At 43.0% G+C, this 15078-nt stretch overlaps 1 protein-coding gene across 3 annotated transcripts in view; it reads right to left on the bottom strand.

The window, feature by feature from the left end:
* Positions 1 to 15078, bottom strand: part of LOC125721414 (NACHT, LRR and PYD domains-containing protein 12-like) — a 269652-nt gene that overhangs the window by 58575 nt on the left and 195999 nt on the right. The window lies entirely within an intron of this gene.

The raw sequence follows: 15078 nt of genomic DNA, 5'->3' as shown, positions 1-15078 counted from the left end.
GAGTACGTATCCCCAGGTCCGTCATCGACGTCGTGCTCCGTGTTTCCACCACAGATAAACCCATCTAAAGGCGAAATTGATCAGTTTCTTGATAGTATAACCATTCTGAAATTATCAGACAATCAAGTGATGGCACTGGACTCTCCGCTGACTCCAGGTGAACTCCAGGAAGCCCTGAACGGTATGCCCAATAAAAAGGCGCCAGGTCCAGATGGATTTCCAGCAGAATTCTATAAAGAATGTTGTAGGAAACCAAGGAAAATGATAGGCTACCACCAAATATGAATTCTGCTAACATTAGTCTCTTGCTAAAACCAGGCAAAGACCCTACATTGCCTGCCAGCTATCGTCCAATATTCCTTATTAACGTCTCAAAAAGAATAGAGAAGATATTTCTCATAATTCATAATTCATCATCATAATTCATCCTGACCAAACTGGTTGCATAAAAGGGAGGCACTCATCAACAAATACACGAAGATTACTTAACCTGATAGACTATTCATGCAATAAAAACCTTCAAATTACAATATTGTCTCTAGATGCAGAAAAAGCATTTGATAGAGTTAACTGGAATTTTTTATTTGCAGCTTTACGCAAATTTGGTTTTGGAAACTCTTTCAAAAACTGGTTAAAAATATTATATAGTTCCCCAACAGCATATGTCAGGACGAATGACCAAACATCCTCCAGTTTCTGTCTCAAGAGGGGCACCAGGCAGGGATGCCCTCTCTCCCCCTCACTATTTGCAATTTTTATTGAACCACTAGCAGCAGCAATTAGACAGGCTATAGTGATCAAAGGCATTAAACGCAGGAATGTAGAACATAAGGTAAGTCTTTATGCGGATGATGTGTTACTTTTTCTCCAGCATTAACAAAGCACTCTCTATGAGGTAATTACATTAATAAACTCTTTCTCAAGAGTCTCAGATTATTCGATAAATTGGTTAAAATCTACAGTTCTCCAATTAATTGCTCCTTCCAGAATAATTCTCCCACTTTGAAGATATTAAATATGTAGGTATTAACATTTCACCTAGGCTGGCAGATTTAACTAAACTAAACCATATCCCACTTTTAAAGAAAGTTGAGGATGATCTGGTTAGATGGATATCCCTACCCATATCATGTGGGACGGGTCGCCTCAAGGAAAATGATGGTTTTGCCAAGAATTAATTATTTATTTGCAATGATCCTGAGCAAACCACCACCTGACTGGTTTAGATCTCTGGACTCCACCATCTCTAAATTCCTCTGGAAAGATAAACCCCCACATATTAGCTTAAAAACACTGCAAAGGACTAAGGACAAAGGAGGACTAGATCTGCCTAACTTTCACCACTATTTCTTAGCCAACAGGCTCCAAAACATCTCAGGGTGGTTAAAACATACCCTCTTAGATGAGCCTTGGCTAGACGTAGAACAAGCACTATGCAATAATATAAAGATTTCGGATCTACCATTCATTAGCTCAAACATTAAACGACACGAATGCTTCAAAAGCATCAGTATCAGCTCTTCTCTGACAGCGTGGTGGGAGTTTCTAAAAGCGACTGAGTCTTCATTAATCCCATGCAAACGTACTCCCATCTGGAACAACCCTGATGTACTACTAAATAATAATATGATAAACTTCCCAGATTGGAGTTGTAAAGGTATTAAATACTTGAAACATATATTTGAAGGAATAGACTTTATTCCCTTTGACATATTAGTGAAACAATATGGGATTAACAAGAATAGATTTTTAGAATATCAACAAGTTAAATCTATAGTAAAAAAGAAATTAGGGTTTAATCAAATCAAATTACAAATACCACCAAGTGTGGCAGAATGCCTTAATCTGAAAACCCCCAAATTACTGTCTAAAATATACAGGACACTTTCTGAAATGGATGAATCAATATTCCTTCCTATTGGAAAATGGGAGGCAGATCTATCAGTCAGCTGGGACCACAATTTCTGGTCCAAGATACGTTTAAAAACCTTTAAACTGATTAGAAATCCCAGTTTACAGTTCATACAACACAAAATCCTGCGTAGAGTGACCATACAGGGCATCGGATGTTCAGGATGGGTTTTACGTCTTCTAACAACTGCTCACACTGTCAAGGCGACACACCTGACAGTTACATCCACGCTTTTTGGTTCTGTCCACCTACTCAGATGTTCTGGCTCAGGATCTGTGAAGACTTATCAAAGTGTCTGAAATGTACCATTCCAGCATCCCCTTCAGTCTGCTTGTAGGGCGACCTAGATGGTGTCACTACAGATTTTAACACAACCCACATGGCTTTCACCGCCTTATGCATTGCTAAGAAGACTGTCCTTATGAACTGGAAGAATAAAAATAACCTTAATATCAACCAATATAGAGACAGTTTGTTGAACCATATTAGTCTTGATACAGCTTCTGCCGCTACATTAGATCAATCTCTCTGGGCTCCTTTGATCAGCTCCATCACCTAGTGGGGGGGGGGGGGTCAGGGTTTTGTCCTGCTTTGGTCGGTGTCGTTGGCATGGGGGGGGCATATTGGCTTGGGGCGTCTGGGGGTTCCCTGGGGGTGGGTTGCTGGGGGGGTTCGGCGCTGGGACTGCGGTCCTGGCCTGGATGGGGCTTTGGTGGCTCTTGGGTGGGGTCCTTCTGGCGGCTGCAGGCGGCGCTGCTGGGGGAGCCTGTGCCGGCGGACGTAGGTTACCGGCCTGGTGGCCGTGCTGCTCCTGGGTAGATCCGGGGTGGGCTTGGGGTTCTGGGGGCGCTCTGCCTCCGGGCCGGGGTTCCGGCTGGGCTGGGGGGGCTTGGGTCCTGGTAGGTGTGTCGCCGGGGTATGGGTTGGTGCATGCACGGGGGCTCGGCCCTGGTGTGGGGGCCTTCGGCGCGTCGGTGGAGCTGGGGGTCTCCTCGGCTGGCGGGGAGGTTCTTACCATCTGTCCGCAGTGGGTCCCTGCTTTTGGGGTGTCCACTCTGCGGGGGGGGGGAATCCAATAGAGGAGGAGGAGGGACTCAACCTGGATGTCTTTTGTCTTATGCAGTATGGGAGTTGACTGAATGCTGGGGTGGGGGTAGTTTTTCCTCTGGGGTGCCGGTGGGGCGCCTTGGGCTCTGTGGGGCCGGGTGGTGCCGCTGCATTGGGCCCCGGTCTGGATGGGCCTGGGCCCGCCGCCCTGGGTGGATTTCGGGGAACGGGGGGTGCCTATGGGGGTCAGCGGGGGAGCTGGCTCCGGGGGGGGAGGTATTTTGCCCCCCCCCCATTCCTTTCCTCCCCATCCCTAAATGCTTCCCTCCTCATCACACCACCACACATGTAGGGCTTTGAGGTGTAGGTGCGTTGCTGGGATGCAGGGTAGGTATTCCTCCTCTGTCCCCTCGCGACCACCTGTACCTCATTCATACACTACAACGTAGACACTCTCATTACTTACTCTCTCATGACACATACATTTAGGGCGTTGGGGATGGGCACACAGAATGGCATCCGGAGGGCGGTCTGTTCATTCAGCCTTACCTCTGGTGCCAGGGCCCACATCTCAATTTTAATCACACTCAGACATTGAGGGCTCTGGGGAGAGGCCGAGCTAACACCAGCTGTTGGTCGGCAGGGGGTGGTTAGTGCCATGCCCTTCACCTGTTTTAAAAGCACTTTAGAACAACACACACCAACACCACATCTGAGCGGGCGAAGGGGGGCATGGGGTCTTTTCACACCCCCGTTCCCTGTTCGCCATTTGGGGCTGGGGGCTGAGAGGAAGAGCTGGCCGTCTGGTCGGGGTCTGGGCTGGTGGGCTTCTCGGCTACTGCGGGGTCCGGGGTGATCTTCTGGTCTCCGCGCCAGAGGAAAAAAATGGGGTATATATGGGGAGTGAGAGTATGTGTACAGCGTTCATTTCTGTGTGTCTAAATGTTGGGTGAATGTGTAAATATTTGTTTATGTCTGCATGAGGGTGGGAACGTATGGTTGTATATGTGTGTGCCTGTTTGTCTATACGCATGTGTCAGGTTGGGTCCTAGACTCCACCTGAAATAACATCTCGGGCTATATTCCCCCCCGCCACACTCCCTGCCGGTGGATGGGCCCCCGGCCGCTGGTGCGTTGGTGGTTCTCGATGTCCGGGGCTGGGTGCTCGGGTGGGTGCTGGCTCACCCTCGGCAGCTTCCTGGCGGGATCTGGCCCTCCTGGCTCTGTCGGGCCCTTGCTGGGGGGTGGGGGGGCCCTTGGATCTCTGGGCCCAGGGCTTGGTCTACCCTGGTGGGCCTGGCCGCGCCTGCGGGCTCGCTGCCATGGCCCCCTGGGGCTCCTGCACTGTGGCTGCCGGATGGCCTCCCTCCGGAGCTCTCCTCTGCCCTTTTCTGGGTGAGGGATGCTATTCTCCCTGCGGCGGTCCTCCGGGGGCTCCCATGCCCTGGGGGGCCTTTGGATGTCTGGGGTCTGGGCCTCCTCCGTGTCTGCTTCGTGTCCTTGGGGATGGGGCTGTGGCTTCCCACACACACTACTAGACATTTACATGGAGAAACCTTTTGAACACCAGCGCGCTCACATACACAGGTGTGCACACAGGGGTACAAACAGGTACTCACAGACACATACAGGTGTACACACAGGTTCTCACAGACACATACAGGTGTACACACAGGTACTCACAACACATACAGGTGTACACACAGGTACTCGCAGACACATACAGGTGTACACACAGGTACTCACAGACACACACAGGTGTACACACAGGTACTCACAGACACACACTGTCTTGATCAGCTGTTGCTCCTTAACATTCTCATTGTGATTCGTACAGATGTTGGTTGTTGTTTTCTCTCATCAGCAGGTATTGAAGCAGATTATCTGTGGTTTTCTTTTTTTTCTCTTTCTATCTTCTCTCTTTTCCCTCCCTCTCTCTCTCTATTTCCCTTCTTCTCCGTTGTCGTCCTTCTATCCCCCTCTCTCTCCCTCTCTTGAGGAAATAAATAAAAATAAATAAATAAATAGAAATAAAGTAGTCCTCCGCAGAGGAGGGGTGGTGGAGGGGAAAAAAAAGAAAAAAAAGAAAGTAAACTGTGTTTCTGAGTTCTGGTGGTTTGGGGTCAGACTACGGTGGCTGAGAAAGTTCAGCGCTCAATTCAAAGTTAAAAACGTTGCATATACAGAAAACACATGCAACTTCTAAAACGCGCTGCATTTGAAAGTTAAAAATACGCTGCAAATACAGGAAACATGCAACTTCTAAAACACGCTGCAAATACAAAAAACACATACAACTTCTAAAACGCGTTGCATTTGAAAGTTAAAAACGCGCTGGAAATACAGAAAACACACGCAACTTCTAAATCATGCTGCAAATACAAAAAACACACGCAACTTCTAAATCATGCTGCAAATACAAAAAACACACGCAACTTCTAAAACGTGCTGCAAATACAAAAAACACATACAACTTCTAAAACGCGTTGCATTTGAAAGTTAAAAACGTGCTGCAAATACAAAAAACACATGCAACTTCTAAATCATGCTGCAAATAAAAAAAACACATGCAACTTCTAAAACGTGCTGCAAATACAAAAAACACATACAACTTCTAAAACGCATTGCATTTGAAAGTTAAAAACGTGCTGCAAATACAAAAAACACATGCAACTTCTAAATCATGCTGCAAATAAAAAAAAACACATGCAACTTCTAAAACGTGCTGCAAATACAAAAAACACATACAACTTCTAAAACGCGTTGCATTTGAAAGTTAAAAACGTGCTGCAAATACAAAAAACACATGCAACTTCTAAATCATGCTGCAAATAAAAAAAACACATACAACTTCTAAAACGCGTTGCATTTGAAAGTTAAAAACGCGCTGGAAATACAAAAAACACGCAACTTCTAAAACACGCTGCAAATACAAAAAACGCATGCAACTTCTAAAACGTGCTACATTTGAAAGTTTAAAATACACTGCAAATACAAAAAACATGCAACTTCTAAAACGCACTGCATTTGAAAGTTAAAAAGGCGCTGCAAATACAGAAAACACATGCAACTTCTAAAACGCACTGCAAATACAGAAAACACATGCAATTTCTAAAACGCGCTGCATTTGAAAGTTCAAGACGCGCTGTAAATACAGAAAACACATGACGTTTTTCATTAAGCGACCCACCAAAGATGCAAAAATAACAGTAAAGGTATACTGGCTTACATATAATATTAATAATAATTATATTACATATTATTCCTAAGGACGATTGTAGCATTCTTACTAACTAAACCTTTTATGGCATTTTGTTTTTCTACCCTAGATTAATGTTGGAGTCATGAACAAGACAGGATGTAATTTGAGAGGGAACCAGTGAGAGGGAAACTCTGCCTCTAATTGTTGACATTAATTGGTCATATGAGCAGTTCTTGTCTGCTGCGTTGAAGACAATGAAGGATTTCAATCAGGACCTGGAGGATGGGAGTATGACCTGCTCTACGCTGATGGGACAGGGGTCAGAAATATACCTGGAACAGAAACACCATTTACAACTGAGCGGTACAAAGAGGCTATTGAAAAAAGCATAGCAGCGCATCACACTGTGTATCTGTCTCCTGGAAACCTTCTTATCTATAGGTAAGTCATGGCAATGCCTTATAATAAAAAGAGGCACAGTGTTTTCTTACATAGTTTTATTGATTTTTTAATTTTTTTTGTAAATGGACTAGAACTACTTTGAAGCTGTTTATTAGTGATTTAGTAATGGTGTTATTTTGGAAGTAGCAATTATGTTTCCCACAATTTAAAAATGTAATAAGTGATAAAGACATTACAAGTTCTGATGATGAGGATGATGCCGTAATTGTCAGGATGCCCACCTGTGCATCCGGTCTGTCGGACACTTTGGTTTGTCCGTTTCAAGTAAATTCAATTTAAACTTTGCCACTCGTACAGCATTGTTACAGTGCATTACATTTTCTCAGGATGCATGTTCAAATACAAGGGCATGTAGTACGGTTTGAGTTATTACATTTATTATTAATTATAATTTTACTTTGGTCTTTGATCTTCTGGTTTTCTTTACAGCTCTGAGTCGTACACCTCAAAGAGAAGACTGGTAAGGTTATATATTATAATATTACATATTAGGTTGTGCAGAATGTTAGATTGTCAAAGCATTTTTTTTTTATGACTTAACCGACATTTACATTTTTTAGGTCAGCCACAACATCCCAGTCATCCAGCCAAGACGTACACAGCATTCTGTGATAAAAACCCCATCCTGATACTTTAGTTTTGTATTTAAGTAGATGTTTTAATGCTCATTCTTGTATTGTCTGTGCAATAAAGACAGTAGCAAAAGCCCAAGAGATGGCCGACTCAGCCCAGCAGCTCACACCAAGCAACTTCTGTACGTAATAAATGAATTTAATTTTGCTCCTGAAATGTGCTACATTTGATAGACTGAAACTCATCTCTTTTTTCACAGTGAGTACGTCAATGTCTGTGCACCAATTGTGATTGATAGCAGCTCAGAATCTGAGGAAATCATGGATTCAAAAGAGGAAATCAGGTATTACATGATTAGGAGACATACTGAACCCATCTGAATACATTAATAATCATTAGTATTACCTCTTGCTAAATGACCTCTGAAAACAAAATAACCAAATATTAAAGGCTTATAACTTTTGTAAGGTGCATAGGGACATGTATACAAGCACTGTTCCGTGTTACCCTGATAACCAGCCATAGCAGTCATTTTATTTAGGGTGATTTTGTGATGAAAATGTGTGGACTGATGCCTTGGCTGCTTCATTTACCGTTTGGGACTGACAGCTGCAGATGTGGTGTCCAATCTGTCTGGGAAGACAGGCGGAACCTCATGCAACAGATTCAGTATTAATAGAGCTAATGTCTGGGATGGAGCTAGACGAGGCTTTAAATGATCTTCATATTATCCAACTTATGACATGCTGCTAAAATTCTCAGATGATATTGGACAGATAGAAGAGGCTGCGGACACCGAGGGGCCAAAATGTGAGTTTCTTACGTTGTTAATGGAGTCCATAAGAACAATAAGAGTCTTTGAAGGCAGAGACCATGCAAAATATCCTGCATTCAACAGTGAGTAAGTAACTGTCACGATCGGGAAGGTGCAGACGGGCGATCGTGCGGGCAAGAAGCAGGCAAGGCAAATGGAGTACGGGGTATACGGGGATTTAATGAAGGCACAGGCAGGACGGGACATAGGCATCGACAACATCAATGACGGACAAGGGAAACCGGGGAGACCAGGACTTAAATACACAGGACTAATCAAAAGTAAACAGACACAGCTGGGTACGATCCAGGAAACACACGTGGGTAAGCAGGGGGCATGGCACACATGAGGAGCTGACGAGCAGGTCATGACAGTAACACTGTAATAATATATTTAGCTGCAGCACAAGATGAATACTTCCATATAGGAAGGATGATTGCAGTGTCCGTGGTGGCCCTGGGCCTAGGTGTCTTTCAGCAAACCTCTTCAGTATCTCACTGGTAAATGAAGTCAATTGATGTTCCTGTTGAGGACATACCTGATGAAGAAGTGAGGAATGCTCTTCGTGAGGTAGCATGAAATTTCATATAAACAATGAAGCATAAATAGACTAATCTGGTTTAATATACATGTTTTATCAATTTAAATTATGGTAAAGGGGCGGCATGGTGGTGCAGTGGTTAGCACTGTTGCCTCACACCTCTGGGACCTGGGTTCGAGTCTCCGCCTGGATTACATGTGTGTGGAGTTTGCATGTTCTCCCCATGTCGTCGTGGGGTTTCCTCCGGGTACGCCGGTTTCCCCCCACAGTCCAAAAACATGCTGAGGCTAATTGGACTTGCTAAATTGCCCGTAGGAGTGCGTGAATGGTGTGTGAGTGTGCCCTGCAATGGGCTGGCCCCCCATCCTGGGTTGTTCCCTGCCTCGTACCCATTGCTTCCGGGATAGGCTCCGGACCCCCCGCGACCCAGTAGGGTAAGTGGTTTGGAAAATGGATGGATGAAAATTATGGTAAAAGGGCATTGAGTAATGTGTTATTAAAATATAAAGTTAGAATTATTGATAAAGTTTGCTGTACCAGTATATAAATACACTTCAATGTAAGCTTTATGGTCTAGATTTCCAGTGCAACATCCTTGAGTGAGCTGCAGAGATGTATTAACAGGCCCTCCAGCATGATCCAAACAGCTGCATGTTTTTATTTCACGAAGACTCTGGAAGATGAGGATAAAGTGATAGTCGATTATATTCAGTGGTATTTCATCTACAGAAAGTAATCTTTGAAATACTTGTTAATAAGTTCATCTTCTGAGGATACGTCAGACATAAGTCCTTGACCTGAGAAATGAGACAAATGACTGTATGAGCCTGAACTGGGTAATTAGTCTTGATGCTCAGACATAAAGCTGATACATTAAGCAGGTTCCCCCAATCCTGGCAGAATACAAAATTAACAAGGCTAGTTTCCAAAACTTTTCCAAAACTTTTTCTCTCTATCCAAGAATTCCAAAACTTATTCAGGGCCTGGAATTTTTTTTTTCAAAATTCCAAAACTTTTCCAGGTTTTCCATGACTGCGGGTAGCCTGATTAACAGAAATCAAGCTAATACATTAACTAAAATCTGAGAAAAGACAATGTCAGGACTTCCCAAGCCAAACATTTAATTTTACCTTTGGATGCTGATACTTTTGATAATTATGGAATGACTTGTCTTTTATTTTGGAGTTTTAAGGATTGTGTTAAACTCCTTAATTAATCAAGGTGAGCAAATAATATTAAAGTATATATGACTAAGCAAAATAAATTTAAGTTAAACGTACCAATAGCATGTGCGGTTTGTAGAAAGGAGCCACAAAATGTTGGGATATTCTGCAAAGCAGAACCACAAAATGGCAAAAACATGATCTGATAAAACAGAGTGAAAGCTGCTTTAACTCACAAAGTCTACTTTGGCTGTATAAAATAATGTTTTAAATATCAAAACTTTGCTTTTAATCGTGAAAACTGCATTGTTCAAGAAAAATCTATGCAGAGTAATCAATCATTGGCTGCTGTTTTATGATTAAGCTGACTAGCAATTCTAGCTTACACTACGGCAGTTCTAAAACACGCTGCAAATACAGAAAACATGCAACTTCTAAAACGTGCTGCAAATACAGAAAACACATGCAACTTCTAAAACGTGCTGCAAATACAGAAAACACATGCAACTTTTAAAACAGTCATACGCATCACCTTTACCATTTACCACACAGCTTCTGTTTTAACAGTCAGTATAAGAGAACCTTTGACCTGTAAATTATCGCCAGTGGTTCCTTCGAAGAGTACGGCGTAAAAAAGCGTCCTCCGCAAACACTTCTGTTGTCTTTTGGCTCCATTTGGTTGTGTTGTGGCTACTTGCAACGCGTTTTAGAAGTTGCATGTGTTTTCTGTATTTGCAGCACGTTTTAGAAGTTGCATGTTTTCTGTATTTGCAACGTGTTTTAGAAGTTGCTTGTGTTTTCTGTATTTGCAGCGCATTTTAGAAGTTGCATGTTTTCTGTATTTGCAACGTGTTTTAGAAGTTGCTTGTGTTTTCTGTATTTGCAGCGCATTTTAGAAGTTGCATGTTTTCTGTATTTGCAGCACGTTTTAGAAGTTGCATGTTTTCTGTATTTGCAGCGTGTTTTAAAAGTTGCATGTATTTTCTGTATTTGCAGCACGTTTTAGAAGTTGCATGTGTTTTCTGTATTTGCAGCACGTTTTAGAAGTTGCATGTTTTCTGTATTTGCAGCGTGTTTTAGAAGTTGCTTGTGTTTTCTGTATTTGCAGCGCATTTTAGAAGTTGCATGTGTTTTTTGTATTTGCAGCGCGTTTTTAACTTTCAAATGGAGTGTATTTTAGAAGTTGCATGTGTTTTCTGTATTAGCAGCGTGTTTTAGAAGTTTCATGTGTTTTCTGTATTTGCAGTGCGTTTTACAAGTTGCATGTGTTTTCTGTATTTGCAGCGCGTTTTAGAAGTTGCATGTTTTCTGTATTTGCAGCGCGTTTTAGAAGTTGCACGTGTTTTCTGTATTTGCAGCGCATTTTAAAAGTTGCATGTGTTTTCTGTATTTGCAGTACGTTTTAGAAGTTGCATGTGTTTTTTGTATTTGCAGCACGTTTTTAATTTTCAAATGGAGTGCATTTTAGAAGTTGCATGTGTTTTCTGTATTTGCAGCATGTTTTAGAAGTTGCATGTGTTTTTTGTATTTGCAGCGCGTTTTTAACTTTCAAATGTAATGCATTTTAGAAGTTGCATGTGTTTTCTGTATTTGCGGCATGTTTTAGAAGTTGCATGTGTTTTTTGTATTTGCAGCTCCAAATGGCCAAATGGCCAGGCAGTGCAAAAGGGATGGGGCTAAAGGTATGAACGCTAGAAAAAATGCTAGCTAGTAATAAACAGCAGAATTTATAAATGTTTATAAATGAGCAAAATGTTTACACACAATCTGGGTCCCAGCATTCACTTCACCTGAATCCTAATCAATAATGAAGGCAATGGGCCAGCCAGTACTAAAGGGATGAAACTTTATCAAAAGACATGAACCTTGTGAAATAACAAAGTTTAAAAAACAAAAAAAGAATTACAGAACTTTAGAGAACACACAATTGTGGGTAAAACGGGAACACAGAACACAAGTATGGTTACATAAAAGTGATGAGATAACTGCTGGTAAAACAGGAAAAGAGGAACACACGGGAACACAGAACACAAACAAGTGCGGCAAACAACTACACTATACACTATAAATAATAAAGAACTAAACTATTTACAGTTATATTTACAGTTTATATTTAGCATTTTTTACAGACAATGTCATAATGCTCCTTGCACACTTGTGCCCCACACTTGCAACACTGCGCGTTCGCTTTACGGTCAGTAGAATAATGGCACAGGCTGCACCCTCTTCCTTTTGGATTTCTCTTCCAGGGGAGGTGGGACTGCACTGGGTTGGGATTGGGTGGGCTGGACGTCTGAGGGGTGGGCCTGGCTGATCTGGGCGTCCCTGATTGCTCTCACCGTTGCAGCAGCATGGGACCCTCGAGGAAGATGCATTTGTTGCGGAACAGTGGGACCGATTAGGGCTTCGCCCAGCTCCTGCAGGAACAGCCTGCATCTCTGTTTCAGTCGTGCCTTCCATCCGGGATTGAGCTCCTTCCACACGATGTAGCCATCGTGCGCCGAAATGTCCAGAATGTTATAAAATAATGCAAGGGGCCAGCGAGCGGTTTTCCTTTTGCATGAATAATTGGAAATTAGCTGATCCATGGTGTCAACCCCCCCCCTCTTAGTTTTGTTATAATCAATTATGATTTCCAGCTTTCTGTCTTGCCGTTGGGTGATGTTTGGCTTATTGCGGAACGTGCTCATTAGAAGCATGTTTTTGTTGTTTTTGGGGATGTAAGTCACGAGTGTCGTATTTTGGGAAAATGCAAATTTGGAGGAGTGTAGCCGCCTGCCCCTAGTTGTTAGCAGAGCAGGCGGCAGCTCTGGACGATTTCGGCGCACAGTGCCTACCATCGTAAGGTGACGCTGGAGGAGCTCCTGTCCCAGACTGAAGGAGGTAAAGAAATTATCAAAAGTAATGTTGTGCCCCCTCAGCCCCTCAGACAGTTCCAGCACCACATTTTTCGCCACGTCGACCTCCCGTGCCTCCCCCGGAGGCTTTCACGTGTACAGCTTCACTCGCCAGCAGTAGCTTGTCCTGGTGTCGCACAGCACCCAGAGTTTCAGTCCGTACCTCCCGGGCTTGCCAGGCATATATTGCCTGAAGGAGCAGCGTCCTGCAAGAACGCATCTAGGGAATACCAATTTGATGTCATATGAAGCAATCGGATACAACGTATACATTTTTAGTAACCCATTACAATCTAATTCCTAAGTAATTTAGTAATTACTCAGGTACAAATCATGAACAAGGTAACTGGTCAAAATAAATGATACATTACGATTCATTGCTAATGAACATGAGATCTATATTTGAACTAAAAACTTATAACAATGTATATAACTGTAGAGCAGTAATAACGCATTTTACGTACCTTTGAATGGTACCTGGCGCTCGTCCATTGTCAAGTCGTGGCCGAGATTATACATGACAGGGAGATTTGCTGACCACAGGTCCCAGATGTCTCTGATGGGTGCAAGCCTGTCCGTCGTCCGTCTTGCTTGCCGTGATCTTTTGTCGTCAAATCTGAGGGCCGATGTCAGCTGCCCGAACCGCACCCTGTTCATGATCGCTGGGAAGATTGGTCTCCCAACGTTCAAGTCCCAAAGGCTAGCGATTGACTCTCCTTTTCATTTGAAGACGCCTGCGAGAATGCAGACGCCGAGGAAGGCATAAAATTCTATGGAGGTCAGTTCCACCCAGCTGCTGGAAAACTGCTTTCTCCCTTCTAAGTTTGTCATAGTGACAATGATTCTTTCTACTCGTCTTGGCATGAATGCCTTGAAGGCAGAAAGAATGTCCCCTGCACAGCCTCGTTGGTCCTGGAGGTGTCCTCAGGATATGTCGTGCTGGCAGTCTGCCTCCTGCACGATCTTCTGCTCTGCTTGTCCAGGAAATGTCGCTATTGCGGGACGCAAAGATCTCGTCCTGGACGCACACCTCATGTGTTATACTGCTGGGCTGTGTACTGTCCTCCTCCGAGCTGCTGGTTTCCAGACCCGTAACAAAATCGACGACCTCCTGAGCACTGTATCCTGCCATGTTTGAACTCCAAGTAACCCTCTCCTCAGGGTTCGCTCCAGCATAAACACGCTTCTTTGTTTTTCAAATGGCTTGGCAACAAGGTAGGACCAATTACAGTGACGATCACCCCCCCACCTCCCTTGGAGGCCTCCCCGTACACAGTAATTTATGGCAGTAATTACTCTGGGTGCCTGCCTGTCTGGGTGGTTGGGTCGGCTTTGTCTCATCTTTTGTTAGTGACCAAATGGTGAGATAGCAACAGGTACTAAAAATAGCTTCACAGCAAGGAAGGACCAGGGTTACTGAGCAGAAAGACGGCAAAAGGCAACCAAAGATATAATAGCATGCTCTATTTTCTTTTAATAAACAGTGTTTTATAAGTCAGCTTAATTTATACAACAAATTACGCATTTCGCATGAAAAATTACAGTTCAGGGAGTTTTCGAGGCTTTGGAATAAACAATTACCCATATGTCGGGAAAGCCCATTGAAATGAATGGGAAGCGGGGAGCATAAGGCACTTTGAGGGGCTTGCGCAGTTAGAGCGTTGCCACTTGAACATGTTTGCTCTAAAGAGATCCAAATTCATAAAAAGCACAAGTCATTACATTTTAAATATTTACAATTTTTTTATATTGCCTGAAAAAAAAATTGTAATTACCGCTAGGTGACGCACTGACTTTCCATGGTCTCTGTCGACATCCAGTGGTAAAAAAAATGCATTACATTACACATAATGGATGACATTTTGCAGTGAAGACGACAATGTTTGTATTCGCAAATTAAAAAAAATATATATTAATAAAACTATTAAAATTGGGTTCTCAGGACTCAGATTGTCTACGAGTTGCACAGATATTTGAGTTGAACATGAGGGTTCTAGCAATATCAGCTACACAGATACACAGCCACGGTCAGAAGCCACAAGTAAATCATTCATTACTTTGACTAGAGCAGTTTCTGTGCTATGGTTTGGTCTAAAGCCAGACTGATATAATTCATTGGCATTATTTTTGTAGGAAAGAGGACAACTGACGAACTACCACCTTTTCCATGATCTTTGAAATGAAAGGAAGATTTGAGATAGGTCTATAGTTTCCTAAAACACTGGGTTCAAGATTTGGTTTCTTTAGGACGGGTCTAATGACAGCCATTTTCAAAGGTTTTGGAACATATCCAAGCCTAAGAGAAGAATTTAACACATTTAACAGGGTGGTGCTAATCTGCGGTGCAATTTCCTTGAAGAATTTTGTAGGAATTGAGTCTACAAGGCTACAGATAACAGCTTCACGTCTGACCTCAAGTCTTTGGTTCTGTGGACAATTTATGATGTCAACACTAAACAACTATTTA

This window comes from Brienomyrus brachyistius, unplaced genomic scaffold (genome assembly GCF_023856365.1).
Source record: "Brienomyrus brachyistius isolate T26 unplaced genomic scaffold, BBRACH_0.4 scaffold33, whole genome shotgun sequence".
NCBI classification, from domain to species: Eukaryota; Metazoa; Chordata; class Actinopteri; order Osteoglossiformes; family Mormyridae; genus Brienomyrus; species Brienomyrus brachyistius.
The sequence above is the reverse complement of the archived record's forward strand: the minus strand, read 5'-3'. Positions and strand labels throughout refer to the sequence as shown.